General features: G+C 40.6%; 1 non-coding gene across 1 annotated transcript; it reads right to left on the bottom strand.

The window, feature by feature from the left end:
* Nucleotides 1–6,689: 6,689 nt before the first annotated feature.
* Nucleotides 6,690–6,865, bottom strand: LOC113908394. The gene has a single exon (XR_003515468.1). It is a non-coding gene; the product is annotated as a small nucleolar RNA SNORA81 (small nucleolar RNA).
* Between the last annotated feature and the right edge of the window lie 1,971 nt (nt 6,866–8,836).

Raw genomic sequence — 8,836 nt, 5'->3', positions numbered from 1 at the left:
TGTTTTGTTTTAGATTCACCTATCCACACGGTAAAGCTGGGGTTTTGCTCTGTGATCTGAGGCTTTGTTTTCTTTTAGAGTGAGTGTTGCCCATTTATATCACAATAAGTAAGTTCGTCTTTAGTTCTGTAATACATCTTGTGTTAAGTCTTTCGTTTTTCTTGATCTCTTGTTTAAAAAAAACTATATGGTGAATTTTCTTGGCATCTGGAATATGTTTCACTAATTTGGAAATTTTATACTTTAGGTCAAGAATTACTTTTGTAAACACAAAGATACATTATTACACATTTGTGTATGGCATTTAAATATCTATGTAGATATTTAACAATCTGCAAAAAACCACCAAAATTGGTATGATACGGTTTCTCCATGTTTTTCCCTTAGTTTCAACCACCCATATTCAGTTGACTTTATTATTTTTCAGTGTTTAACTTATAGTTGGTAAATATACTTATAGCTCAATGACTTGATATTCCATCCTCAAATGATGTCTTACCTTGCTTTCCACAGCTATAATAGTATCTCTGAGCTTCTGTCTGCCTTTTCCTTCAAATTGTTCTTGGTGATTACATTTGGTGTATGTAGGGTTTTAATTTACTCTGCATTCTGAACCATTACCTGCTGTTATTTTAATCTTAACTCTACAATTTCATGAGTCCTTTTTCCCCCCATTTATTTCTAGTTAGCTGAGGTTTATCCTCTGATGTTCTTTTTTTTTCTTCGAAATACCAATTATTTTTAAAGTATACATTTATGTCATTCTTGTTTATTCTTTCCTCTTCCATCCTTCAAAACTCTGGTTATTCCATTTCATTGTCCTTGCTCTCCTTGTTTCTGTTGTCCACACCGCTTACCATGTTGGCAATGTTGTTTATTCATTCCCCTGTGTGCTACTCCTAATGTGTGGCCTTTGTGGATTTAGTTTTCTTTCACTCTTTTCCCGAATACCTTCCAACTCATGTTTTATTTCCTTGTATCATCTCACTTATTTTTCCTGAGCTCTTGTATGTATGCTTTATGCTTTTGTCCAATAAAGGTGACTGCTTCTTTAGGGTTCTTGTTGAATGATGACATGCTTGGTTAATTTTCCCCAGCCCCACAGCATGGCAACATTTTGTTGGTGAGTGCTCCTCATCTTTTGTTTGTTTTTCCTGTTTTTTTCCTGCTCATCATTGAGCAGGTGAATCCTGCCCAGGCCTGCTATTTGCAGGAGTTCCCTGATTGGGTGGGGGAGGGAGGTGAGTGCTCCCAGCTGGCAGAAATTCTCCTCATGATAATAGGTCTAAAGTGTGAGCAAGCTCTTCGAGTATGTACTTTGGGTTGGCAGTGAGCAAGCTACTGGTAACACAGAGGTCTTTCTCCTTCACTCTGCCTCACTCCCAGCAGAATGGCTTGCCTATGTGATTCCTCATTCCGCCCCACCTTCCTTGTTTCTATATAGTGCCAGATCAAGTTGAGAGAAACTTCCTCTACCAACCTGCTCACTTACTTACATTTATCCAAAGACAGGGCTCTTGGCTTTGTCCCCACCATTCCTGTTTCCTTTGAAAAAGTGCTCTGTGAGGTTCATCTGAGATTTGTAGCTTTGGGTGCCCTCTCTGCCCCTTCTCCCAAGTCCAGTCTTCGTTCCACTGTCATATCCAGTAGATCCTCATTATGCGTGGATTCTGCGTTTGTGAATTTGCCCTTTTGCTAAAATACATTTGTAACCCCCAAATCAATACCTGTGGCACTTTTGTGGTCATCCATGGACATATTTAGAGTGACGAGCATGGATTCCCTCAACATACATATTCCCAGCTGAGGATGAACAGGATGACACTCCTTTCCCAGTCCAGCTGTTATACTGTAAATAAATATCCCTCTTAATGGCCTATTTGTGCCATGTTATTTGCATTTTGGAGATTGTTGGTGGTGACTTTGCGGTTTAAAATGGCCCCAAACATGGTGTTGAAGTGGTGTCCAGTGTTCCTAAGTGCAAGAAGGCTGTGCTGTGCCTTATGGAGGAACTACAGGAGTTAGATAAGCTTTGATCAGGCATGAATTACAGTGCTGTTGGCCATGAGTTCAATGTTAATGAATCAACAGTATATACTAAACAAGGAGCTTTTAAACAGAACAGGCATAAAAGAAGTTTACATATTGATCAACTGATGAAAATGTTGTGACCAGAGGCTTGCAGAACCCTAACTCTGTGCTTCCCTTGGGAGCAATGGTTCAGTATGCGCTAATTTGGTGGTCTCAGTGACTTTACAGAATATAACTACCGCAAATGACAAGAATCAACTGTACTGTCATTTGAGGTTACTGATGTCTCCCAGCTACAACAAGAACAGAATTTTTTGACTGTCCTTGTTTGTTTGTTTGTTTGTTTGTTTTGTTTTGGTTGTTTGTCTTTGCTTTGGGTGATTTACAAGAAAAACAGGGGTAATTGCCACATCTTGCCATTTTAGACTGTGAAAACTCCCTTTTGGTTAGGGCTTATTTGAAAGTTGTATCTTGTTAGGCAAATTACCCTGAAAAGGTGGAGGGTGTCAGGTAAGAAGCCGAGCTTCAGAGAAGAGAATGGGGAGAGAATGAGGAGGCTGAGAAAGGAGCTGATTGCAAGTTCCAGCTGAGTGCAAAGCCCCCGGGGTAAGTCCCAGAGCAGGCGTGTTTGCCGTCAGGTGGGTTAAAGTCTGATCTTGATCCTGCCATTCATTATTTCTGTGAGACTGGATAGGTTATTGCTCTGGGAGTCTGCTCCCTCTTTTGCAAATGTTGATCATATGGTATAATTGTGAGATTATATATTTAAAGACTATATATGTAAAGCGTCTATTACACAGTAGGCACTCAGCGTTTATTTAGTTCACTCCTCTTTCACTCAGGGAGCAAGCATTGGGAAAGCTCATATGCCTGCATTTCTGATTTCTCTCAGAATCGGTTTATGATCCATGCCCCAAAAAATCAGTCTCAAAGTCACACTTGTTTATTACCCAAAGTGCTATTACCCTGCTTGATCACCCTCCTTTTCACCAGGCTTGGGAATGAATAGCTCTTAGCTATTTTCCAAAATCAAATCTACTCTGAGAAAATGAAGATTTGCCACCAATAACAATATTATAGAGGACATGCTGTAGCTTTGGGGGCACGAAGGGATTCCGGAGACATCTATACCAAGACATCACTGATTATGTACAGCCTCGCAGAGCTCCTGCTTAAAAGGGCACAGCACACATCAGGATGCCAAGGTTCTGACATGTTTATTCTTTAAAAATCAGTCTAATTACCTTAGCATGACACCTGGTAGGTCTCAGCTGGTTGGTCCAACCAATTAGGCTCAGGGGACTTCCCATGATGGTGAGAAAATTGGTGAGACAGTCAGGGGGTACCCCTGACTAGGGACCCACTGCTGTCTGCTCACCAGCCATATCCCAGAGGTGTCTGTGTCGGGGACCTGACAAGGGGATGGAGGAATACCAGGGCTTTCTCTAGAGGTCACTTGATTGTCTCAGGCAGGAAATGTTTTGGTCAAGCTGTCCTCTGATCAGGAATTAGAGTCACTGAGTGGAAAGGAATAAACAGACAAAAGATGAGGGTTCAGTGGTATAAGAATTATAAATAAAGGTTGGGATTCTGTTTCTCCTAGCAGGAGAGTTTGGTGTGGTTGGGGGTGTAGGGGGACAAGAAAAGAGCCCAAATTAACCCACTGGACTGATCACTGGACATACAACTACAGCCATTATGCTTTCTGTGTAATCTCTTTATACTAAACCTTGATCTTGTTGGTCTCCTTCCCCACCCCTCCCAAAAATGATAATGCTGTTTATTCACCTTCCACAAATGCTTCAAAATTACAGGGGGTGCTTTTCACAGTTTATCAGTCAGTGGGAACCTGTAGAGTGATTCTGTTCTTTCACTCATTCAACAGATGAGGTAACTGAAGCTCAGAAATGCTGAGTAACTTGCCCAAGGTCACCCAGCTGGTAATGGCAAAGCTGGGGCTCAAATCTAAATCTGTCTTAATGCCCAAGCCCGGCTCATTTCACATGCCAGGCCACAGTGAGACCCTGTGAACACAAGCATTGGCTGGAAGTGCCTTAGGAGCCCCTTTTCCCAACGAGCTAAAACAGTGGTCCTCCTCTCTGGCTGCATATAGAATTACATGGGCATCATGTACCTCAGTGATGATGTCTTCCTGGAGGGAGATCTCCTTAGTTTCATTTTGAAGTCCTCATTGTATTCTGGAGAGTAGACTTGTCCTTTTCCATACAGAGTACGCATATGGATGCTACCTGGAAATTTGAGATGAAATATGAAGAATTTGCTTTTCAAGTACGAGATAAAATATTGCCCACCAAAAACTCTTTAATGATGCTTTGGATCGCAAAAACACCAAATCAATTTTGGAAAGAAAGGGACGTTATTAGGATGACCTTGGAGTATTGCATGAAGTCAAAAGAAGGAAGTTTCTGAGCCTTAGGAAGGTATTGAATCTCTGGAGAAGCCGTTGTATGTATGTATGTATGTATGTATCATTTATTTATCTATCTTTGATTTGATCAACATTTTGGTTTTATTCTTCTCTCTTTTTATATACAAGTGGTTCCCAAAGTGTGGTGCCCAACATCAACATTACCTGAGAACTTATTACAAATGCATATTCTCAGGCCCTGCCCCAGAATCAGAAACAGGGGCAGGTGTCAGCAATATATACTTTTACAAGTCTTTATGATAATTCTGGTGCTCAGTAAAGATTGAGGAAGTCCTGCCATGGACCACGTCGCTCAGTTTTCTATGTGACAGAAAATAGCCAATGATATCATCCGTCTTTGCTATGGGTTCAGCCATGTGGAAAAGACTGAGTTGACTGTCATTTGTTCTCAAGTTAAAATTTACTTAGGGGCGCCTGGGTGGTTCAGTCGGTTATGTGTCCAACTCTTGATTTCGGCTCAGGTCATGGTCTCAGGCTTGAGATTGAGCCCTGCGTCAGTCTCCACACTCAGTGGAGCTTAAGATTTTCTCTCTCCCTCTCCATCTGCCCCTCCCCCCAATAAATAAAGAATAAATACATAAATAGATAAAAATAAAATTTACTTAGAAGGGACCCACTGATTGAATTCAGACTATCAACACACAATTCCTGGAACATGAACTGTAGTAGAGGATAGAAGTGGACAGAGAAAACAAGCACCATTGTATAAGCATGGTTACTCTAATTGCAACCAGGTAATGGTAGAGAAAGGGGCAATGCCCAGGGAGGAGATGCTGGGTGAGTGGTCTAATAAATAAAAATTATAGCAGCAGTAATTAGGAGTATTAGCGGTAGTGGTAATCTTAACTAATAATCCTTGAATATTGACTATTGGTCAGGTCTAGAGCTTGGCATATTTTCCACGGATTTTTTTTTTTTTAAAGTGAATATACAATTTATTTAACATTCAAACTTCATTAAGACATGTGCAATATGGCAATTTTACTGGGATTTAACCCTACCTAGGATATGATTGCTTGCTGGGGCTTAGCAACAGGGTCCAGTTCACACTTAGCACTAATTAAATACTTTATTGAATAAATACAATACCAAACAAAATGCATTCAAATGCTTTCTAAAAAAAAAAAATCAATTTTAAAGGCCTTTCTATTCAGGCTAATGACAAACACAATAAAGGCAGATATGCTAGTTTAACATAATTGGCTGATTTTATACAGCACTTATATCTTTTAGTCCACAAATATATTATTAAATGATAGAGAACATCTAATACAACCATTTCTACAGAACTAGGAAATAAATTTCTAAGAAAGAAAGATTTTACAGACCCCATCTTTTATACCCAACCCCAACAGTCTAACTCTAAAGAGGATAAAGCCAATGCCCTTCCTCACAAGAGCTCACGACTAAAGTCGCTTTGCTATCAAAATCTGTATTTCTGATCCGTTATGAGCATTGAGACAAGATTCAAATATTCCCAAAGAAAGAAGCACAATGCACGTTGTGATCGCCTATTCAGCAACAGCGAGCACTGCATTCAAAACTATCTCATCCCAGGAATTAAATAAGGTCAGCCACATTCATTGGCATTTCCTCCACTGTAGTATTGTAGAAAGTCTCAATGTCACGAAGAATCCTCTTGTCTTCTTCAGTAACAAAGTTTATAGCCACACCTTTCCTCCCAAATCGACCCCCTCTGCCAATTCGACTCGCTCTTTATTCAAACAGTGTGCGGTTTCGCTTATGATTCCACGTCCTAAATTACGTCAACGCCATTTCTGAGCGCCATCTCGTCATCAACTGCTGCTATCGACTCCTGTGAATATAGTTTTCACGATTGGTAGGTAGATCATAGTTTATAACCAATGACACTTGTTGCACATCAATCCCACGAGCCAACAAGTCAGTAGTGATCAAAACACGGCTTGACCCTGATCGGAATTCCCTCATGATAACATCTCTTTCCTTCTGGTCCATGTCACCATGCAGAGCAGAAACTGTGAAGTCCCTGGCATGCATTTTCTCAGTGAGCCAGTCCACCTTGCGCCTTGTATTGAGAAAAATAACAGCCTGAGTAATCGTCAGTGTCTCGTACAAGTCACAAAGTGTATCCAACTTCCATTCCTACAATTTTTCAAAGTTAGCAGTTATTAAAATCTAGTTTCCAATTCAGGTTCGTTAGAAATTCATTCTGTTAAGCCTATCCAAGACATATTGCACCAAATCTTAAGACAAAGGACACTGGACATTAAGAAAGAGGTCCACCCCAGTCTTTACAATCTAGTGCAGTTACTTTTCTTCTTGTGTGTACTCTGCTAGCATTATTACAAAAACTAAGGCAATCCTAGTTTCTGCAATTTTAGCACAGTGCTTATACAAGAAGGCTTCCACGGATTTTTAAATCCAATTCTCACAACACCCCTATAAAGTAGGTACTGTTGATATTCATATTTTACAGATGAAAAACTCTTTAAAAAACGTGCTTGAACTGATACACCTGGTAAGCAGGAGAATATGGGCAGCCTGTGACTTAGCCACCACCACCGTATTCTGGCTTTAGATTCTGTCTGCTCTCAAGGGCAACAGACCTTAGCGAGTTGGAAGGTTTGAGACTGGGCAAGGCGGTGTTTGAAATCCCATCCATCTCCACAATCCTAGATCATCTCTGGCCATTTGGTGTTTAACAATACTACCAATGCATTCTGCACTACAAAGGAAAATAAGAAAGGAGCTGGAGGTGTGGGATTCTCAAGTATAGGTTTGTTTCTGAGACTCTAGAGTGTTTGAAATTTATTCTGGCAGGGGTCAAGTCCATCCAGACATAGAGGATTAGAGGATTCGCTACCCCTACCATGGGAGATCACACCCAGAGCGCAAATGTGAATTGGAGAGAAAATGTCCCAGAGATGTATCCAGTGAGGCTCTAAATGAGAGACTTGATTTGCCATCAGTACTTTTCTCTGAAAGTCCCCTACCTACATCCCTCTAATAGCTTTACGTTTGTATAACAGTCTGAGATCGGGAGTCCTGAATGCACAGTTTTTTAACACTGTGGTGCGAAGGGGAAGCCATCCCAGGAGAAACTACGGTCTTAAGAGTTTTGCATTGTCCTGCTCACCTGGCCTATTTGAACAACCTTACCATTATTTTTTAAAATCAAGTCCATTTATCTATCCACCCATGCCTGCTCCTTCCTCGCCTCAGCCTCTTTCCTGATGCTCTAAATCTCCCAATGATTTTTCCTAGAGCTTCAGGCATAGCTCCTCCCTTTCCCAGCCCAGCTCATCCAGGACACACTTCCTCTCGCACTGTGGCTCCTTCTGCTAGGCATCCGCCCCTGCACCCTACGCTTTGGGTTCTTCTTCTCCCTGTTTTCCCACGAGTTTCTGTTCTTCGAAATAAATCTGGATTCCAAGCCTGCCTGTCTTTCTTTCCTTCCCCCCACTCTTCCTTTTCTTCTTTCTCACCTTGCAGGCAGCTATATTGAGAATCTTATTTTCCTTTTTCATAGCAACAATGAGAATACTCAAGAGTCTTTTATTTACTAAGAACAGAGGAAGGCTGCTATCTTGTCTGGAATGGCCAGGAACAACCGATACAATGGGGAGCTGTTCATCACAGTCCCCACAGGGTACCTTGTGATGTTTTAATGGTCAAGACCAAACTTAATTCAAATCCAGCAGGCATTATTAGAAGTCATGGTGGCTAGCATGTCTTTATTGCTCTCATTTTAAATTATGAAGTGTAATAAGGTCACATTTCTGGAAATAGAACTCAGTAAGATACATTGGTTTAATTTGTAAAAGTAATCTCCCTTCGTAGACGATATGTTACATTCCACTTCAGCTAAAATCCACATCAATAGCAGAAAAATGTAACAGGCTTCAATTAGCCTCAATAATCCTTCCACACAATGATGAACAGGAAAAAAGAAAAGGAATTGGTATTTCATATCTTCATCATTTAAGGACTTTGATGATACAAAATAGATTGGCTCTATTTATTTCCCTGTGGCAATACATGTCTTCTTGAAAGGTTGTAATGTGATAAAATGAATTTTAATAAAATGGAGGTGAAAAAGATTCCTTGGAAGTGAGCCAAGAAACTTTCCACTGGGCAGCAGAGAGGATCCAGGAGATCTTTTGCAAACTGGAGGCTGAAGTTGATCTGTGCCTGGTTGGGCTTGGCTTGAAAGCATAAGCAAACTCCCAGTATCTAGAAGAATCCTTAGCCTTGGGAAGTTGATGGAATATTTCAGTGTTGAAAATCTCACTCGTAAACTGCTCAGGGTCAAACAGTTTTCAGTTGAGTATGAAAATAGCTCAGTTTTTTTAAAGCCCTACTTAAAAAGGTAGT

Source organism: Zalophus californianus, chromosome 16 (assembly GCF_009762305.2).
Source record: "Zalophus californianus isolate mZalCal1 chromosome 16, mZalCal1.pri.v2, whole genome shotgun sequence".
NCBI classification, from domain to species: Eukaryota; Metazoa; Chordata; class Mammalia; order Carnivora; family Otariidae; genus Zalophus; species Zalophus californianus.
Note: the sequence above shows the minus strand (reverse complement) of the source record. Positions and strands in the feature narration are given on the sequence as shown.